The following is a 22,463-nucleotide window of genomic DNA, read 5'->3' as shown; positions in this document are numbered from 1 at the left end:
TGTTATTGCTTTAATTTAAGAACGTACTCAAGTAACCAAAAATCTCGAGTATACTAATAAATAGACATGAATTATACATTGAAGCGCTTACGAAAGCCTGCTTTAATATTTTACAATTATAATTTCAAGCGCTCGATGTTTGATTACAAGTTGCGTATGATCATAATTAATGGATATGTCAAAATTGAAGTGACTTGTCACGTAGTGTGTGTAACTGTGTGGTATTAAAATTGAATCACTTAACTAAAAAATAACTTTTTTAGTTCACTTTAACGCAACAAATTTCGATTAAAAATATATACAAGCAAAATACGCTACAAAAATTCACATTAATATGGTATATTGACGAAAAATCTCCAAAGAATTCCATCCATGTTTAATATAAAAAACTTTTTCTATATAAATTCCGCATTCCTTCAGAAACGCACCTGAAAAACTGTACGCTGAAAACGCTCGAATGAACACACAGCCAAAAAAAAAATCAAGAATACAAACCCTAAAACGGCAGAGGGCTAATAAATTAATAAAACAATTTTTATTCTGTGGCTAATTTATAGGAAAAAATTCTAATAACACACTCGCATTGATAGTACGGGCGCCTCTACCTTGTTTTCGATGCTCTGCAGTGGAGTGCGAAAGAGATGCACGTAGTGAGCTTTGAAATGAGTAAAAGGGAGGCGAACATTATTGCACCGGTGGTAAGGAGTGAAAGAGATCAATAATGAGAGGCCCGAGGAGTTGAAAAGGGATTTCAGATTAAGGTCGTTGTCGAGTCATAGATTAAAAATGTGTAAATGGCAGAAACATAAACAGTTAAGTAATTTTAATTTTTATAATGTCTTAATAATTATATATGAGAAAATAATTTTAATTAAAATAGATTATCTTAGTTTCAGTATTATTTTGTATTAAAGTACGATGTATTGGTGTTAAAAAGGTTGTATTGTACGTTTGAAATTAAATAGAGTATAAATTATTATTTAAAAATTTGTCTGTATTCCATAATCGTATTCATTAATTTAATTTCTTTACCCGCATCTAAAAAAAAAACTATCACAAATCGAACAGTAACTTCGTGTTTAATTAAAACAAAAAAAAATCGTTGTAAAACGAAAAATAATTTCTTATTGGTTTTTATAATATTCGCAATAAGCTATGTCAAGTTAGTTAATGTCTTAATTTCGCTTCAAAATTAATTATCATAGTAGGCTTTATGGAGCAGTTCTATATTCATTTAGTCTTTGTCTATTCAGCCTGGCCGGGGCTAGCGGAGCCTACTATACACCCTCAGTCACCGGCCGGGCGCCATCCGTATCAGTGTGTTAGTACTTTAACGCAGTATTTATTACGCGGCATCTTAAAATTTGAATTACGAACGAACGTCCTGTCAATTTTGAATCTGGTGTTTGTGAAATATAAATACTTTTTTGTGACTAAATAGAAAGTGATAAAAAAAAATTGGGATTTTTTTTTGTTTTCGTTCATTGTGTTCTTTGTATAAATCGAATGTGCGTTCTGTTTATGGATTTTTTTAACGTGCTGTGTTGATGGAGGTGAGCTATTTCATTAATTTTTAATGCCTTCATTTCGTTATTAAACTTTTAATTTAGTCATTTGTGAGGTTGTTTTTTATCTGTGGAAAAATAATGGTTTCATTAAAACGATTCCGCGAAATGTAAATAAAGAAATATTTAAGCGTGTTAATAATTAATTTATTAATTATTGGTTGGTTATAACCTCATTGCTCATTTAAACGGGTTTTATAAAATTAATTTGTAATACATTTGAACAAGTTCAAAATCTAACGGAACACGAGAACTCGTTGCTAAGAGTATGATTAATATTCATTAGCAATATTAAATTCTTGTTTGCCAATTAAGTATCATGGCCCAAATTGAAATGGTCATTGAAAAAAAAAAAAGATATATTTATAAGGTAATAAATTGACCACACGATTTTACTTCATATCAAATTTCAAATGGCAATAGCAGTCGATAAAAAATATTTGACGTAAAACCTCCTTTCTATAAACAAAAATGTTTATTTTGTTTTAACTTTTTTTTATCTGTTGCTAAGGGTAGGGTTGGGAACAAACTGAATTAACTAATTTACTTACTTTTATACATAATTACATAATGATTATAATGTATATAGCTTATATGTGTTGCCAAGTGACTGTCAATATTATGTCGTTGATAGTAGGCTGAATTAAAACTTGAAAATACTTATTCTATTAGTACTGATACTTTGATAACGGTTAATTAGGCTGGAGTTTGTATCTTTTTTTTAAGTTCGTATTTGGAATGGACTTCGATCTTAATTTATTGAGCCTATTAATAAAATACATTATTAAGATTTGATTTAGTAGGAATTATTTTAATTAAAATTATAACAAATTTGACCAACAACTTTAATTTATTAAAGTATTTAGCATATTCATTTCATGATTATATTTACAATTTTAAAGAGTTGTGTGTTGATAAAGCACGGAGCGTTATAATAATATTGCTTAATGATTAATTTGAAAATTTTATTTTCTTGATATATATATCTGATAAATACAGTATTTTTTAATTTATAAATTAATAAAACGTCGATAAGTGAATACTTTTTTAACTGACAAGATAAATACTTATACAAGTAACAATGTTTAAGTTAACCTCAAATATATGTTAGTACTAGTACTATTAATACTATTTACATATAATAGTAAAGACTATGAGTACCTAATACTTATAAACAATGATAGGTCGTGATAAAAAAATATATTTAGTAAAATTAAAAAGTGAGGTATAAATATCGTCGTTCTATGCGCGTCAAATGTAACTAATACTAATAAAACTACTAATTTAATGCAAATTTTAACAGTTTTGTTTTGTAAAAACCACTTCGTGTCTCACTTGTGATATGATGAAAACCGGTTGATATAGTAAATGTCGCATATCTCTGCCTGTCATTTGGGGATCGCGTTGTGCGTTGAGTTATGAGATTTTTTCTTACGGAATAAATAATACAGATCAGATTATTAGTTATTAGAGTTAAAATAATTAATACAGACACCATTAGATGTGAAATTCAATTGTGTGTCAATGAAATGCAATTAAAGCAAAATACATGAAATATGTCGTAGCAGTTGATATCACTGATCACTGCTTAAAAATATAAATTAAAAGGTTATATGGTTTGATAACCGTGTTGCTAACTTAAGATTGTATACTTATACCGTATATATATATATTCTTAAATTCGTATATAATTGCACTAGTTGCTCGTCCCGACATCGCATGGGTAAAATTCATACAAAATTACCCATTAATATTAAAGTTGAAATAAAAAGGTTATAAAAAAAACTTTTGTTATTAATTTCAGATTTGTATACTGAATAGTTTCGGCTGTGCGTTGGTAGGGAAGATAAACGATTTTATAAGTAAAACTCAATTTATTGGACAGAAATTACGCAATGGATATCACACGTGTATTTATACAAAAATAATAAGCGTTACACATAAAAGGAAAACTATATTTTAAGTAAATTCCGCCACATTCGACATGAGTGAGTGAGATTATCCTTATAGGAAATAAGACCCAGTATTCATTCACATTTGAAAAGTTAAAATTGTAGCAGTTAAAAAAAAATTTAAGCATAAAAAAAGAAAATTATAATGCTCGTATCGGCCACGGTATAATTTAGAACCGTTTTTTTTTTACCACAAAGACGAAGGTCTTCAGAATTAGGGCCTAAAATAAAAACACTTGATCAGATCTTATAAGGTTTTTGTATTACAAACGGGAAATCTTTAGATCTTTCTTGACGCGCATAGAACTTTATCGTTGGAAGTTTTATGATATCGAAGTATTTCAGTATTATTAGACGCGATAAGAAATCAATACATATATCTTACGATCCTTATTATAAATTTATTTACGATGACTAAATATAGATATAACAAGGGAAGCGAAACCTGTCAGTCAGTAATTACGTGAGTCTTGAACAAAAGAAAAAGCTTTATAACAAGCGTCTTAAATTTCGACTAAACAATAATATTAGTGTTGATATTATTTAATGAACAGACGTCATATCCATGTCTAAATGGAATTATTAATCACATAACATATTTTACATTAACAGCCTGTAAATTTCCCACTGCTGGGCTAAGGCCTCCTCTCCCTTCGGGGAGAAGGTTTGGAGAATATTCGACACGCACACAGTGGAATACACATGTTAAAACAGAATTTGGTTAAAATTAGACACTCCCGCTTTTTATCTCTCACCGCCTCGCACGAGATGAATAAATACAAATTAAGCACATGAAAATTCGGTGGTGCTTGCCTGGGCTTGAACCCGAAATCATAGGTTAAGACGCATGCGTTCTAACCACTGGGTCATCTCGATTCTTATAATAATTAATTAGCAGATTATAAATATATAGTCAAAGAGAAATTTGTTTATTGAAGAACTTTTGTAATAACATAATATTTATGTAATTAAATGTTAAGTGAAAGATATAGCCTGTTAATTTCCCACAGCTGGGCTAATTACCCTCGAGAGTAAGATTTAGAGTATTAATAAACAAAACTTAAGAAAAATAAATCAGCGGTGCTTTTCTCTCGGCTTGAACCCGCAACCTTCGGTAAAGAATCTCGTGTTGTTGTGCTGGGCCATCTCGGCTTAAAGTAATATCCTACTTCCAATAAGTAGGATATTTTACAAGTTACATCGCAATCGAAACCGCATTCCTGAGCTAATTTTATGTGTAATAATCTCATAAAATATAATTAGATTCAGATCTCTTACTAGTCGTGTAGGTACACCCACTTGCCGTTGAGTCAACTGCCAAACAGCATTGGCTTGGAATGTGATCCGGTATAAAAAAAAAACATGAGCCAATATAATCATAACATGTTTAATGATTTATTGCTTATCCCAATCATAGGACTAAAGGCGAATAAACAACGTTGAATTGACCTGATATAATTGAGAACTAAAAATAAGATATCTTCAGAACTTGGTAGTAACTTTTGTAGTTCATAATAGATCAGAGCTCTTACCTAGTCAGATAGACTATAGATGTGATTGTTTGTTGAAGAAAAATGTAACATCCTGTGAATGTCTCACTGCTAGGCCTCCTCGCCGTTTGGGATACACATATAGCACTAATTCATTGAAATTAGACACAATACTTTTTTTTAGATCACAATGCTTTCCTTCACCGCCGATCGCAAATTAAGGTAATGGTTTTGAACCCGTTATCAACAATCATCGGTTAGGATGCACGTATTGTAACCACCGGGCCATCTAGGCTGTATATAGTATTATACAAAAATGTATATGTCCATTTACAGTGAATTGGCGATTGAATGAAATGCTTAATACAGTTAAGTAATACTATGTGGCTCATTTAAATGTATCTGCTCTTGCTATATATCAAAAGAGATGATCTAAAATACTCCCGTCAAAAATAAAAGAATAATACGCGTAAAAGATTGCACGTAAAGGGAAAACTGCTCCGAATTATATACTGTAGTTCTTACGTGACGCCATTATTAGGCTATTGTTTTATTATATAATTTTTGGGAACGAAAAACACGATTTCCGTAACATATTGTGTGTACGTGTCCACAGATTTTTTTACATTACTATGAAGATTTTTATTTTGGCTCATTTTTCATAAAAAAAGGGTTGGGTCATATCCTTGTTCTCGTTATTAACTCCCGACACATTGTTAGATGTATCAAATATGATTTCATTGTGTATTCAGAGACGTACGTGGTTCAAATCCGGGAAGCCATTGAATTTACATGAATTTAATTTTGTTTGTAATTCTTCACGTGCTTGAAGCTGAAGGTGAACATCGTGAGGGTTGTGTCAAATGAAAAGATGCTTCATGTGTATCGATTAACTCGCATTGTTGCAGCGTGTTGCAATAAACTAAAAACGTTTTTCAAAACGACATTTTCTGGGTGTCAGTTTAAATAAATATTGGACAAAATCACATACATTACTCTGATCACAATGTAAGTAGCTCGACTGGGCCAGGAATCGAAACCGGGACAAGTGTACACACTACTCGACCACGGAGGTCGTTATAGTTTAATTTATGATTGTAGTTATTTTCATAAAATTTTGTTGGTAACAAGAACATACTTGGTGGTGGGGCTTTGTGCCAGCCCGTCTGGGTAGGTAACACATCAGATATTCTACCGCCGAAAAGCATATATCGTATATAAAGTAAGTTTTTTTTTTTTAAATTGTATACTAAAACTATTTAGCACTATTATCCTAAATATTGTAAATATTAACTCAACTCAATTAACTTGTATAGTGAATTTTATATGTTAGCAAGATAAATTATATTTAATGGCCTTTTGTAATTCTGCTATATTTAATTTGACTTACAATTATACTTCTTCTTAAAATGTTCAACGACTTGTCAAAGTATGTTTATGTATATTGATTGTGAAATACATACAAAAGCCTGTTCTTAATATGGCCGTAATCAGTTCCTATATAACATCAAGGAAAATCTCATCTAAACTAATTGAGTGAGGTATCAAATTATTTACAAAATAAGGCACTTCTGGTCTGTTATTAGATCTATAATTTATACGCTTTCGGTACCGTTTACAAGAGATTATTTAAATTACATTTTAAAGTGTAATAATATGGATCAAACATTATGTTTATTAAAATGTTTAATTTTGGTTACAATCGAAGTTTATTATAAAACCTTATTGGTTATTAAGGCGTGTCACAGACGAAACATTATTATACAAGTACAGAAGTACTTTGAAATAAAATATTGTGACCTCTAAATTGCTACGTGATATTACTTTATAGTATTATATTTATGTTGTATATGTCTGTATGTTTAATGTTAATATACTGTATTGTACACCACAAACAAAAATATAACCAATTATTATATGTGTGTACAATGGGCGGACTTATGGTTAATTAGCCATCTCTTCCAGACAATCGATACTTTATGTTGTATCTTAAACAGAAATATGTCGATTTTTATTAAAATTACTAGCCATTAAACGGTATATACAGATTGAAAATATTATTAGCTTGTAACGTTACACTTTGGGTGTGCTTTGCGTTTAAAATTCAACGTTTATACCGCGTAAATCTTCAAGGTCAAATATAAGAAGCGTCGATAAAAGCAAGAAACTCCCATATTAATACGCTTTGAGGATTTTTCTTATGTCTTCTAACTACATCAAATATCGTGCACAATAACAGAAAAAGATTTTTTCCTTTAATAGATAGGTCGGCGGATAAATAGTGCCCGAGGGAAAGTGGTGACCAATGCCCATAGAAACTGGCACTGTCAGAAAAATTAACAATCCATCAAATCGTCAATGCACCACCAACCTTGGAAACTAAGATGGTGTATCCCTTGTGCCTATTAAACTAGCATATAACAAATTTGATATATGTAACTAATTAATCGTTAAAGAAATATGTATCTCAATAAGTTGTCAATGTGAAACTGGCCTTATCAAAACTTTTTATACGTAACCCGATCCCTGCCCTTGGGCGAACAAAATAAACAACGGTAGCTAACCTAACCACACCTGTTGGTCAATTATACCCAGTCAGGGTTCCCTAAACTCGTTCCAACTTTTTAATACACAACGGTACTAACGGTTGCACTCGATTTTTTCTCACTTTAAATCTCATTTTGATTGTTTCCATTTTTGAATAAACGTTAAGACTGTTTATTTATTAACTGTATTCGTATTATAGTTAACAAATAAAACGAATAAGAAAATAAATAATTTTGAACTATATTAATAAAACTGACAACTTATTTATTTTATTATAAATAAAACAATTGTCAATTATAATTTATTTTAAAAATACGACTCTTTTACAATTTAGATAATAACTCAATTTTTCCTTGATATTTATATTTAAAATCAATGGATGCTTTGTTTTACTTATAACAACAATTATGAATATTAAGAATTTAATCTATAAAATAGACATAATGTTTTTTTTATAAGCATTGCGATTTCATTTAATCCGCTATTATGACCTGTAAGATTAATAGAAATTAAAACCAACTTAGTAAGCGCTCACCTTATACATACAAAACGAGTTAAATTCGAGATGAAAATGAATCGAGAACGCTTAGTAGCTAAACATCAAAGGTAACCTTTTTTTCTTGACTTGAGATCACTGTGCGCTCGTTATTTTTATTGTAGGAAAGTTCTCAACTTACAATCGTGGTTTCATTCACAGGGCGTCGAGTGTCGTGATGATGGAACAGTTTTGTCTACATATTGTGTATATTAGAACTGTATTTGATGTGATTATATTGAATTTTATTTCTTAGAATGCAATATAGAATCTTGTTTTATTATTGTATTAATTTTTATATATGTGAACAGCCAAAATCAAAATATTCTGAATTCAGAGTAGACTATTTAATAGCACTATTGTTGATTTGTTTAGGTGTAACCGTGCACGGGTTTGGAACGTAGATTCTACGAATAATCACTGACTCAGGTGGAAAGGATACTCAGAAAGACAGTGGTGTTTTCCACTGATTAAATTACATACCTATATCCAATTTTAATTGAAGAAAGGATAAAAATAACCAAATATTTGATTCGTATATATCATGCGATTTGCTAATAACTCTGCTGTATGAACTATAGACAATTCTTTCTTTGATTAATATATCTTAAGATATACTACAGTAGTAGCTTAAACTTTTTAACGCTTAAATAGATTTAGGTTATAACTTAAATCACAATCTTCCCGACACTGGCTATAAATTAATTAATTCATTCATTCAAAACAGACGTGTCTATTAATTTTAAGATGAAAACAAATATACTATATAAAATATAATAATATATCTCTCTAACTCTTATTAATGCTCAAAAATTTTATACCCATAATGAGTATCGTCTAAAATTTATTTTTAAAAGCGTCTTTTTTTTTATTTTCATTAGGACAACCAACAGTACATACAAGCATTAGCATTAGCATTAGCAACCCGTAAATGTCCCACTGCTGGGATAAAGGCCTCCTCTCCTTTGAGGAGAAGGTTTGGAGCATATTCCACCACGCTGCTCCAATGCGGGTTGGCGGAATACACATGTGGCAGAATTTCGTTTGAAATTAGACACATGAAGGTTTCCTCACGATGTTTTCCTTCACCGCCGAGCACGAGATAAATTATAAACACAAATTAAGCACATGAAATTTCAGTGGTGCCTGCCTGGGTTTGAACCCGAAATCATCGGTTAAGATGCACGCGTTCTAACCACTGGGCCATCTCGACTCATACAAAATATTTTACTTCAAAATATTGTTATGTACATACAATATCACATCCAAAATAAAAAATAAAAAATTACATTTAAAAATTATCAAGGCAAAATTTCTACTACTTACAGGTAGTCTCACCATGCATCATATTACACAATGTAATTATTGAAAAAATGAATTAAACATAAGCATAATAATTAAAAATAAGAAATACAATACATTTCTTAAACTATTATATAATAAATAATAAGATAAACCATATAATTAGAATTGGGCACAAATAGACATATGTTTAAATCTTTTACTTTAATATTAAACTACACCTATTTACACATGTAAATGACATACAAGAGAACTTTAAACAAGTCTCAAGTAAATATCGTGATTTGTTAAAAATTACCACCAAATAAAAACTTGACTGTAAGCACTATTTTTTTTCATAAATCTTTATTTGCAAACAAAACCTTTAGATTATATAAACTAAAACATTCTCCAAAACTCGTTACATATTCAGATACATAATATTTTGGATATTTGTTAAGTAGGTTTTTCACTAAAATTTTTTTTTATGATATCGGTAGGCGGACGAGCAAATGGGCCACCTGATGGTAAGTGGTCACCACCGCCCATAAACAGTGTAAAGTAAGAAATATTAACCATTTCTTACATCAACAATGCGCCACCAACCTTGGGAACTAAGATGTTACGTCCCTTGAGCCTGTACTGGCTCACTCACCTTTCAAACTGCAAAACAACAATACTGAGTACTGTTGATGAGTGGGTGGTACCTACCCAGACGGGCTGGCACAAAGCCGTACCACCAAGTGTAACATAATACAAAAAATTATATCTCCTCATTATGTAATACAGCTTAACATGGATGAGTGAGTTACATCGAAAATCATATAATTGTGGATCAAATATTCTGGAAGATAGATTCAAAGAAAGGGTAAGGATCATGATTGAACTTTATCTTGCTTCTGCTTTCTATTCAGCTTTAAAATTCAATAAGGCTTTCACTAATTACAGGACTTTAATCAGAAATTCAGTTACCATTTTTTCTTTTACTGATGACGAACAAAGTCCTCCGTGTCGATATCGCCATTCACTATTTTCAACTAGTCGAGTTTTATAATTTTAAGTAGGTATTCGTTACTGAACACGACTGTCCTGTAATGATATAAATCTGGCAATGTTCATTGGTTCGTTGAAAAGGAGTGGTGGAATAAGCTCTGAATCTTTATTTCAGAAAGATTTTGTTTTTTTAATTTTTTTTTTTTATCTAAAAACTTTTGAATTTTTTTCGCATTGAAACTACTTACCTGATTTTAATAATTTAATCATTCACATTTTCCAAAAAGCTTATCTTCTATATCCCAAAGTAATATAGGCCTTATTCTAGTAATAATTCGATTTAATTTCGAAATAATGGCATTTATGAAGCGAGCTAAAAGAAAAAACTGTCTCACTCCGATACGGAGTGTATCGATATCATTTTAACAGTCTGATCTAGTTTTATAAAATAAAACTTTACATTTTCTTCCGCGTTGGTGTTATACGTCACTAGTTCAAATAAGAACGTCGACATTGCTATTTCCTCTGGAGATGCAAGTTGCTTAGAATGTCTCATACGTTCCTTTAGATTTATTAATGGTATAAAACTCTGATATTGGATAAATCTTGCAATGCTTCCTGTTTGGTGTCGATGTAGTCCTTTCGAGTTCATTCTAATGCTTTATTGGAACTGTTTTACGCGTAAGACTAAGACGTTATGTATTTGAAATAAAACTAGTTTTTAACGGATTTAATCGCGTATAATAATTATTTTAACATCCCGACGTTTCGAGCACTTTGCAGTGTTCGTGGTCACGGGCAGACTCAGTCAGTCCGCGAATATACGCGATTAAATCCGTTAAAAACTAGTTTTATTTCAATGTGTAATAATCGCGAAAATCTAAGACAACATTACGTTATATATTTGTTTTATAACTTAGATAAGTCTTTAAGAATAATTTTCGATTTGTTAAATTAGCTTCAGTTGTTTTATCATTATTATTTTCAGTGACATCGTTACATGCCTGTCTAAGTAAGTTTAATCTACTTATCAAATATTTAACTGCCAAACAATTCAATTATATTTAGTATTTCTGTGCTCCGGTTAGAAGTTTGGATCTTATTTTTTGTCTGCAGTTATACTGGCTGTGTAACTACAAACAAAAAATAAAATATTAGTTCCTATGGTTGATGATGCATTAGCGATGCCTTACGATTGCTATTCCTTACAGTGGGAAGATCTAAATAAAAAGTATTTATAAAAATATCGATTGATTTTCAATGTTAAATTTAGAACATCTTTATTCGAAAAAATTCATGGAAAACGTGAGAACAAATAAAATTTCAAAAAATGGATGCATCGATACAGCACACGGAAGTAATAATTATCGAATAAGGAACTATAAATCAATGTTGTTAACATTTTCTTATTTACTATTGTTCTCATTGAAGCAAACTTGCAGAACGCGTATTCCTTATCACGGTATAAATTGCTTCTTTAAATGCAACCTGTACTTATCAGAGCCATTACTCAGGTTGGAAGAGCATGCGATTTTAAGCCTTATTCACTGCTGAAAGTAATAAATTATAGGATTAAGTCGGTTAAATTTTTTTATGTTCATTTGTTTCTGCAGACTCACACATTCGCTTTTAAGGTTTAGATATTTATCTCTTTATTACTGTTTAAGGACTAGAGAAGCTTTGTCAAATATGAAATACCTATAAAGTGACCTATAAGATCAATGGACGTCCATCGGTTGCAAACATTAATCAGAGAAAAGATGATTTCATAAATGTCATATAAAATTACAGCACAGAACAAAATCTCCTTTTCAATTAAAAACCTATTAAATGTAGAACAACTTTTGGAAAACACGTAGTTTGGCTGAAAATGTAAAAGAGAAGCTTACCTATCACATTAGTTCGGGTAATAGAAGAATAATCCAAGAATGCAATGTCAAATTACAGTACTTAAATAACATACTTTGCACAAGCCCGTCGGCATAAGTACCCTCTACCCATCACACCCACTCACACACACAGCATGAAATGAAATGAAAATGAAAAATAGTTTATTCTTTATCAAGTTGTACATAGCAAATAAAGGTTGGGACCCTCTAGTGAGTATAGTATAATACTCGTGACAGAAGGACCCGCTCTTCCATAACATACAATTCTGTCCATGTTCTTAAAAAGAATAAACAATATCTTACTATATACTAAAACTCACAATCAGTAGGTAAACTAACATTATATCAAAATAATGTTTACATATAGCAATACTTAATATTGTTGTATTTGAAGGGGCATTCCCCCTTCAGCCAGTATAACTACAAGTTCAATGGACATAATATTTTCCTTCGAAATGTTGTTATGGATGATTAACATTTCTTCAAGTCTGCCAATTTCTTTTTAATAAAATTAAAATAATATTTTTGTCAGTAGAGAAAAAGAAGGATAACCCAATCAACTATGGAACTTTTTTAAGACAAACATCTAAAACAAAACATCATTTCAACCAATAGTTTCAACATAAAGCTTAACATTTTAGGATATTTAGTACAAAAATATCTTCTAAAGTATGGTTAAGATGTCATTGCTTAAATAACTGTAATACATTAAAAGTGATGTAAATAAGAGAAGGAATAACACTAAAAAAAAACTCCCTTTAGTATCAAGACGATGTGAGCAATGGTTTAATTTTTCTCAACGTCGTAAAAGAAATTCCAGATTGTTCGGAGAATCGCAAGCGTATGTTGAGTTAACCCTTGGTACATAAAATAATCCAATCGCTATTTTATGTTACGAACTTGTATAATATTGCCATTGTATTAGAGACTTTTTTTATTATTTATCAGACAGTTTCCTTCTCAATTGTATGGTATATATTTTGAAGTCCTAATCGCCTCAAAATCGTTACGAATTTAAAGTCTTTTAATTGGTTAATATTTGTCGATTTGAATATAATTTAAAGAACTTGATAGGAACGTAACTTTATTTGGAATTTGGACAGAATTATTAACCGATGATTGTACCCTTAAACCCAGATAAGTATTACTGAATTTCCATGTCCTTGATTTGTGTTTATAATTCATATCGTGCTCGGCGGTGAAGGAATACATGGTGAAGAAACCTGAAAAAGTCTAATTTCAACGAAATTCTGCCACATGTGTATTCACCTATCCGCATTGGAATAACCTGGTAGTATAATGTCCAATGCTTCTCTTTAAAGAACCAGAGACAATACCCCTAGTAGTGAAACAATTACAGGGTATTACTTTACTTTTACAAAATCGGATGACACAATGGAAGTAATTCAAACGGAACCAGAATTTAATAAAAACTGAAAAAGTAACTTTAATGAAGCAAATTGTTATTGAAACATTTTTCAACTGACTCTTTTTTGTTAAATTCTTTACTCTTGTTTGTATAACAAACAATTTAATTTTTCCTTTCGTTTCCTAAATCTGATATTCCTAATTATTTATATTGTCATATATTCTTTGTCCTTAAAATATAATAACAGTTTTATTATATCTTCTAAACTATCTATACATATAATAAAATTGGAGTGTCTTTTTGTAATATTAAAATAACCGCTTTTTACTAAATGCATTTGTATGTGTACACGGTGTATATACCAAAATAACATTTTTTACAATTTTTGTCTGTTTGTCTGTCTGTCTGTTTGTTCCGGCTAATCTCTAGAACAGCTGCACAGATTTTAACGACAGTTTAACTGGCTAGTTTGTGAGTGAGCCAGTGTAATCACAGGCACAAGGGACATAACATCTTAGTCCCCGAGGTTGGTGGCGCATAGGTGAAGGAATGGTTAATATTTTTACAGCGCCTTTGTCTATGGGCGGTAGTGACCACTTACCATCAGGTGGCCCATATGCTCGTCCGCCAACTAATGCCATAAAAAAAGCAGATAGCTGATGTAATAAGGATGAACTTAGGCTACAACGATAACTTTTTTGTTAAATTCAAAAGCGAGTATTAAATAAAATTAGCATATAGAAAAAAAAAGATAGCATAGTGTATTCATATGTTAAGTATAACTTGGCATGTAATAACTTAAGTTCAAGTTAGGAAGTTTTATTCGAAGAACTTCTAGTTGATATGAAAACATGTGCTGGTTTTTAAAATAAACTTCTCGTGGGAGTTTTAAAGTATTACCAATGCTCTTAAAACATGATGTATAGAAATTTTTACTCAGGAATAAGTTTGAACTATTTCATGTACAATTTACATATGTTTTGTTATACTTGCGTCCGACAATATGCTATAAATATTTACTGCGCTAATAATGAATACTTTGAATGTTGGCAAGAATTGAACCCATCAATAAACCAAACATATTTTTATAAAACTCTTAGACGAATCCAGTTTTATCGTCATCGTGATATATTAACCGTGACAATCAGTCGCAAAATCAAAAATGTTTAACTTAAAGCCAGAATAATATCATTCTAAAAACGCATATTGCTACACCCGTTTGCAATTAATAGGCTACTGTTTCATCGATCAAAAATGTATATTTACGTAGAAAAGAAGGGGGTTCTTCCTGCTTGGCCTAGGCAAAGTGGGGTACGGGCCTCGAGGCATTGCCTTGCCCGGGCATGTGCTCAACGGTACCGCGTACCTACCGTGTCATGTGTTTCTGACCCAGTGGATCAGGGTCCTGTGGACCCAGTGGTATGTCCTGTCTGGTGGTTGTCATGTCCGGTGGTTTCGTTGTCCTATCGTTGCTCCACATCGTCTGCGTCGATGCCTGCGTCAGGGCAGTAGTAAATATAAGTGCGTAGAAAATGTATCTATGCTGTAATAATCGACAGATGGCGCTAGCTTGACAATGAGTTAATCCGCCTGATTTTGCTAGTACATAAGAGACTTTAACAGCCTGCAAATGTCCCACATCTGGGCTAAGACCTTCCCTCCTTTTGTGAAGAAGATTTGGAGTTTATTCTACCGTGCTGCTCTAATAATGTTCTGTGGATACACACACGGCAAAATTTCCTCCGACTGATGGAGATTACCGATGTTTTCCTTCATCGTTGAGCGTAGAGATGAATTGTAAATTCGAATTATTGAGCACATAAAAATTTAGGCTTGCTTGCCTGGCTTTGAACCCTTAGTCTTTATCTATATTACAATTCACTCGATTTAACTGGGTCATCTCGACTCTTAAATATTTTTATGAAAACAATATCGGAAAATTATTTTTAATTTTAATCAAACCGAACAGTTTCCTATTATATTTTACAATAAGCTTTGTATAGCAATTGATAATTATGTTTGCAAGAATAGAGTAATGATATATGGATCAATCCGATTCAATTATTTATTGGCTTTCAATTGTGCCTGGCCTACAGATTACGGATTAGTATGTCAATAACACAATGACTCAAATTTGACTTCTAATTAATGTACCTGCTGTAACATCATTAGTTACCTTTGTGGTAGATGTTTCGGTGATGATATCAGCGAAAGATTATAGAAATAATATTTCAAAATATTTATAATAGGTAATTTTTAACTCGGCCTATATTTTTTGGTGGGGCTATTTGAAAACCCGCCAAACCCGGCCAAACCCGGCCGTCAAAACTATTCTTCTGAACTTATTCATATTTATTTCTATTTAATTACATGCATTAATAGATTTCAGTTGTATCAGTTCACTTTTTTAAAACATTCAGCACATAATAGCTTGGCTCTAGATACAACAGAAAAGATCCTAACTAACATTTATAAAAATGTAAAAATAAGTTTGTTGGCACGTTACTATGCAACGACATACACGTTGTCATTAACAAAAACAGGACACCCTACAAAACAATCCCCCCCCCCAGCCATTCCCTCATAAACGAATAAAACCGCGGATGCCAGTAGAACCGATTTCTTCTTTACAAATATTATGCAACAACAAAACGGAAAATAGATTTGTGTTTAAAAAAGCATTTATTACAACCGCTATATTTAGGAAGATTTGTAAGAAAAACCTCTACGCCGAAACTCGGTCAGCTTATTTGTAAGCATCTAGTTCGCCCACGCTTATCTGAATACCTTTGAAGTATGTAGGCGTAACCATTTTGTAACATATTCCGTTTAGTGTTTAAAAGCTTTATTTCTGGATTTGCAAATGAGAATTTTAATGGGAATGCAATTTGTACGTTACCGGATGTTTTAAATGCAAAACCTTTGTCCCATCAAACCACTGACATACATAAATATTCAATTAAATTATGTAAAATGTTACAATGAATATAATTCTGGTAGCTAGAGGATAACATTTAGGTACTACTGATGATAATCTGGCGCATTTAAACATTAACTTTAACATTTGGCATAAAGTAAAAAAGACAGTAACAGTCTCCAAATATCCCACGCCAGGCTAAGGTCCTGACACCTTTTCTTTGATGGTGAAATTCTTGGAGCTTATTTTCCCCTGCTCCAAGGTAGGAGGACAAATGTGGCAGAATTTTATTGGACACATTATTACACTGACACCAAAACGCCAATCTAAATTATTACGATCGTGGATAGCCCAGTGGATGTACTCACGTACACCATGAATTGTAATCGAAATTATTTCAAATTCAGACTATTATTTATGCAAGTATTTCAAAACTACGAACATGACGAACAGCGTTACGTTCCAAACAGTTTAAAAAAAAAACAATTGCCAGCAGTAGGTCATAATATTACAAAAAAAAAAACAAATAGTATTCTCTATACGAAGTCCCCGTTATGAAAATACCTAACAAAAATATACTTAAGTACTCGTAACAAGCAATAACGTTAAAGCCACAACAATAAAAGTAATTGAAACGGCACTGTTGTGGTAACTCCTAAAAAGGTATTTAATTGTGCCTCTGAAATTGTAGTTTCGGTCATAAGTAGGTAATAAATGAAAGTAACAATAACTTAGTGAAAGCTTCCAGTAATTTCTCACGTAAATAAATAATTTATTATTCTTTTGTTATCGTTAAACATAGATTGAAGGAATATTTTACTCAAACGAAACCGTTATTTTTTACTGATGGACTTATTCATATTATTATACAACGTAATCGTTTAGCTTCATAAATAAATTGAATAAAACATATATTATATGTATAATATAAACTCCAAATCAGGTGTTTTACACACAGAACCATTACAGCTTTAGGGTTCGTGTGTTATAATCGTTTTTTTTAAGATAACGTCCGTATTTTCATTAATTTCACGGTGAACGCCCCCGAGCCCGTTAGTAATATAATATAAAGCAATAAAGGAAAACTTAAATAGAAATAGTATTAAGACGTATTCCATTAAACCATAATTGTTTATCCCAAAAACCCAAATTGTCGAGTGATTTATTATATAGTGGTGTGACGTAATCAAAGTATACCGAACTATTTGTATGGCTCAACGCCTACGAAATTTTTACGAGCAGGAACTAGACGCCAAACGGGAGGCTTTCAACACAAATCTGTTATATATTTTCAACTATACGTATTGTATTTATGTACATGTTTTTTGCTATTTAATTGCTGGAAAGAGAAGAAAAAATTAATATGGTGATGACTTCCTGTTAGATTTTAAAGAGACCAGAGAAGAGATTAGTGTCCATTTTCAAGAGACTGGTTAATCACAGGACATATTCGATAATATGTCCTGTAGAATGGAGTTGCACAAGTTTGATCCGATTAGATAATAAATCCTATAAAAACGGTAGCGTTTAGTCTGTGGAAAAAACATAAATTTGATGATGTCTTCCTGATAAATTTAAAAAATTGGTGGCCATTTTCAAGAGACTCGTCAACTCCACAGGACTTATTAAAGTCCACAAGTTGTGCACAAACAGATGAACTCGCTTCATCCGATGAGATGGCATACCGATACGAATGGAAAGCGTTCAGGTGTGGAAACAATTACGGCCCTCGATGCCTTCAGAGTCTCGTATACACATTTTAAATGTATTTACGTTAGAAAAACATAGTAGTTTTGTATTGGCCCAACATAGGAGACGAACCTAGAATCTCGGGATCAACAGTCTTGTAAATTAATCACTAGAGCAAAGAGGCAGTCATAAATATAACTTATTCAAACTAAATAACTGAATGAGGAAGATCTTACAAAGCTACTGGTTAAAAAGCTCTGATTAATTATTTAAATTCGCCACGATAATTTAACTATAATTGTATATTAGCAGATATAGTCTTCTTTGAATTTCTTCGAGACATGTAATTCAAGTTTTATCACAGTACTTTCATTCAAGAGAAAATGGTCTGGAAAATCAAATTAACCATAATTACCTAATAAAACTAGTTTTAACCGGATTTCAAACCCAATCTTCAAATAGTCTTCAATTCAGAGCGAACTCTTTGCGATTGAACAGATTAATAGCAGTTGAGTCTTAAGCTTTTCGTTTGCAAGTGTGGTTTGTTATTAGTCTACTTCAATGTGTAGGTATAGATTATTACTTGTCGTACATCTGAATTTATCGATCAATCAAATAGTAATTGTCACATGGCGACTCGTAGACTTATATTCGTACTATTGTTCAAATCCAAAGCATTAAGCTGATTAAAAAAATTACTCGTAATAACGATTGTTTTGTTATGACAGTTGACATCAATAATTTTTTTTGGTACTTTCGTAACCAGGTAAAATTTCACTTTGAATGTGATTGTTGATACTTTATTATCGTTGATACTATTGTTGATATTATTATTAGGTACGTTTGACAAATAGTCTGTTTGATAATAGAATCTATACCTACTTCTTTAAAATTGTTATATTTGTTTGTCTGAATGTAGAGGGTAATCCATAAACATAAATTATTACCCTATTCACGAAAAGCTGTTGGCCCTTGGCCTTATTGGACTTATAACAATCGTGTAAAATTTGCCATCATAACCGGAAAGTGTTCAAGCATCGAAATCGATCAAGAGGATATCATCATTGTACATATTAACTTGAATGATAAAAAATCTTGTTTAAAAGTAGCCGCTCCACATATTTACGGGGAGCCCAAAAAATACCACTGTACACATATTTTTATTTTTTTATCTCAATAGATAGTTTGAAGGGAAAATTCGACGTTTATTGCCAGTATAAAAGAGTTATGGTTTTACCTCCCATTCTGGTATAACAACGTAGAAAAAAACTCATATATATGTATATATATATATATACATACATACATATAAAACATAATTTACGATCGACACAGTTTTTGCGGTGCGAGAAATCAATTTTATCGTTTTAACCAAAACGTTAGGTAATAAACTTAAATGGCATGTCATAATAATTTTACGAGAGCGCTTCATTTAAGTTTTATGTACCCATGTTTACTATTAAGCGGAGTAAAGTTTTATATGGCTGGAACACTAACAATATTAAAATTTAACTAATTTATATCTAATGCGATTATACTTAGATTCTTCATTGCGAGTACCCAAACAATATAATGGTGGATTTTATCTCTTTTATATACATCTTATAAATATTATTCCAACTGTGCAGTTATTATCATTGTATATTACATTGTTAAAACCTTTAATTTATATAAATTAAAGAGAAAAAAAATTGGTCCTTCTAACCGGATATTACTCTATTAGATTGAATTTTTAACTATACTGTTTCATTCATCGTCATCAACTGCTCAAGCACTATGGTAATTTGTTCGGGTAGAATCAAATGTTTATTTGTCGTAGTTTTATATATATATATATAGGTATAATATATCAATTACGTTTTTACTGTTAATGTTATGATCCCTCGCAACAGGAGCTGTACGCCTAATTATCTCTTTGTCGTGATACAATAGCACTTACAAATTTGTTTAATCAGATTAATTAACATTGATCATGTTTTCAAGTATATCTCCTCTTTCCACCGACCATGTACATATTTGCATGACACTATTTAGTTGTTGTTAATAAATATAAATAGGTATGAAATTTAATTAATGCAAAAATTGCACTAAAGCTTCATGTGATATATGCCGTTTTTATTTTTACGTTCCCAGCATAAACATGACTTAACTCCCTAACTATTGAGCTTTCATTAGGAATTCAGGCCGTGTGACATGAGTTTCGCTCATGCCTACATATGCACCCGCGCATATACCTAAAGCTTTTATTGTGTAAGTCTAACGTGAAGGCGGGATGACTTTGTGATGCCCACGAAATGAAAATACAAACGGCTTATTTTATAACGTTTGGCAGATTAATTAATTGAATTTTATCTTTACTAATACTTTCATTATTTTTTTATTCACATTATATAATATGCATTTTGTTTTTAATGCACTTTGCACTGGTGTATTAGTTTAATGCTCTTTTAAAAGAGTATTTACCTTTATATACACATTAGCATTTTAGCATTAGCAGCCTTTAAATTTTCCCACTGCTGGGCTAAAGGCCTCCTCTCGCTTTGAGGAGAAGGTTTGGAGCATATTCCACCACGCTGCTCCTATGCGGGTTGGCGGAATACACATGTGGCAGAATTTCGTTGAAATTAGACACATGCAGGTTTCCTCGCGATGTTTTCCTTCACCGCCGAGCACGAGATGAATTATAAACACAAATTAAGCACACGAAAATTCAGTGGTGCCTGCCTGAGTTTGAACCCGAAATCATCGGTTAAGATGCACGCGTTCTGACCACTGGGCCATCTCGGCTCTTATATACACACGTATGGAAAATCTGTTCAGTACCTCTTTCTCTTTAGGTTGTTAGCCGATTGGTCTTTATTTCATTAGTATGAAAAAAAAAATGTAATACAATACAAAAAATGAATAATATAATAAAAAAACATGCACCCGTATCTGCAATTCTCGGCATTTCTGTAGTCTTGGAATGTTGTCCTTTGCGAGAATCCACTTATCCCCTACACAGAAGGTATTCCAGTAAAATGAACGTATTTTGAACCTAATTTGTAGTTGATGTTTGATAAAAGTTATGACAGGGTTGTTTGTATTCTAAAAACTTACCAAATGTTTTACTGGCAAACGGTAATATTTTGTACTAACTGCTGCTTTCTAGTTCTAAGTATAAGCGTTTAAGTTAAGTTAATAAGTGTATAGTGTATGAACTTTTTAAGATAATTTATGGGGTATTTTCAGAGATACCGTTATGTTAGCTATGAAAATTTTGCTTAATATATGAAGATGAAGTTTTTTTCAAGGTTAAAACCTTGAAAAAATTTCCAAAGTACCCTCTCATACCGTATCTTCATGGAATTAAATCAAAAAACGGCATCTTAGATTTATAGATATAAAACTTGTCATAAAATTCTTAGTGAAACAGCTTGTCATAAAATAAAAGTCTCTTTCAAAGTTTTGAAGAACTAATTCCTTTATTTATGCCTTAATCAAACACGGATTAGATTTATTGGTTCCGTTTTTTGTCATTTTTTTCTGATGTAAGTCATAAAAACTTCGGATGCATTTGACAGACTTGACAGATTGACGAGACTGGAGGCGTATTGACAAAATACTCATTCATACTGATCTCCCGAAATTGAGCAATCTTGAAAGAGACAAAACAACTATGCATTTAATAGATTATTTTGATAATAAGGACAATCGACGAAAGCTTGTTCCTGTCAGTATGTTAGAAGACAGACAGACAACTGTCAACTGGAAGCTAAGCGATCGTACTTCGCTTCTGTATTCCACACTCCGCAGCTAGTCAAACATACATTCAATTCATTTCAATATATTGAAAAATAAACTTAAAAATTAAGGTAGCATAGAAACTGGTCTAATATAAGGGACATGACTTATATAAAATGCACAACTGAATACTTAAGACTTTTGATGGTGATAGTTTTTCCTATTTATTTCTTAACTAGCTACTTTCTAGCTAATTACTTTATTCTGTTATACATTTATAAATTACTATTGAATTGATAAATCAAGCCAACCAAGATAAGTAAGTCATACATTGGCAACACCGATCATAATAAAACGTTTATTTAAAATGCATGTTGTTATAAATATGATGCTAAACGTAAGCCTTTATATAATATTTGATTAGCTTAAATAAATATAAAATTCATCACTGCAAAATATTTAATGAACGTGTAAGTTATTGCTAGTAATAAATCCATGCTAATGTAAAATGCA

The 22,463-nt window shown here is 31.5% G+C and overlaps 1 protein-coding gene across 2 annotated transcripts in view; it reads left to right on the top strand.

The window, feature by feature from the left end:
* The first annotated feature begins 1,310 nt into the window (after nt 1–1,310).
* The window catches only part of LOC125073955 (irregular chiasm C-roughest protein-like), a 92,993-nt gene continuing 71,840 nt past the window's right edge, over nt 1,311–22,463 (top strand). For both annotated transcript variants that reach the window (XM_047685081.1, XM_047685080.1), the window contains exon 1: nt 1,311–1,553. The gene's annotated coding sequence lies outside the window, so the exon portion shown is untranslated. The remainder of the gene's footprint in view (nt 1,554–22,463) is intronic.

The sequence above is a fragment of the Vanessa atalanta genome, chromosome 26, assembly GCF_905147765.1.
Source record: "Vanessa atalanta chromosome 26, ilVanAtal1.2, whole genome shotgun sequence".
NCBI lineage: Eukaryota > Metazoa > Arthropoda > Insecta > Lepidoptera > Nymphalidae > Vanessa > Vanessa atalanta.
This window is presented reverse-complemented; position numbering and strand designations above follow the sequence as displayed.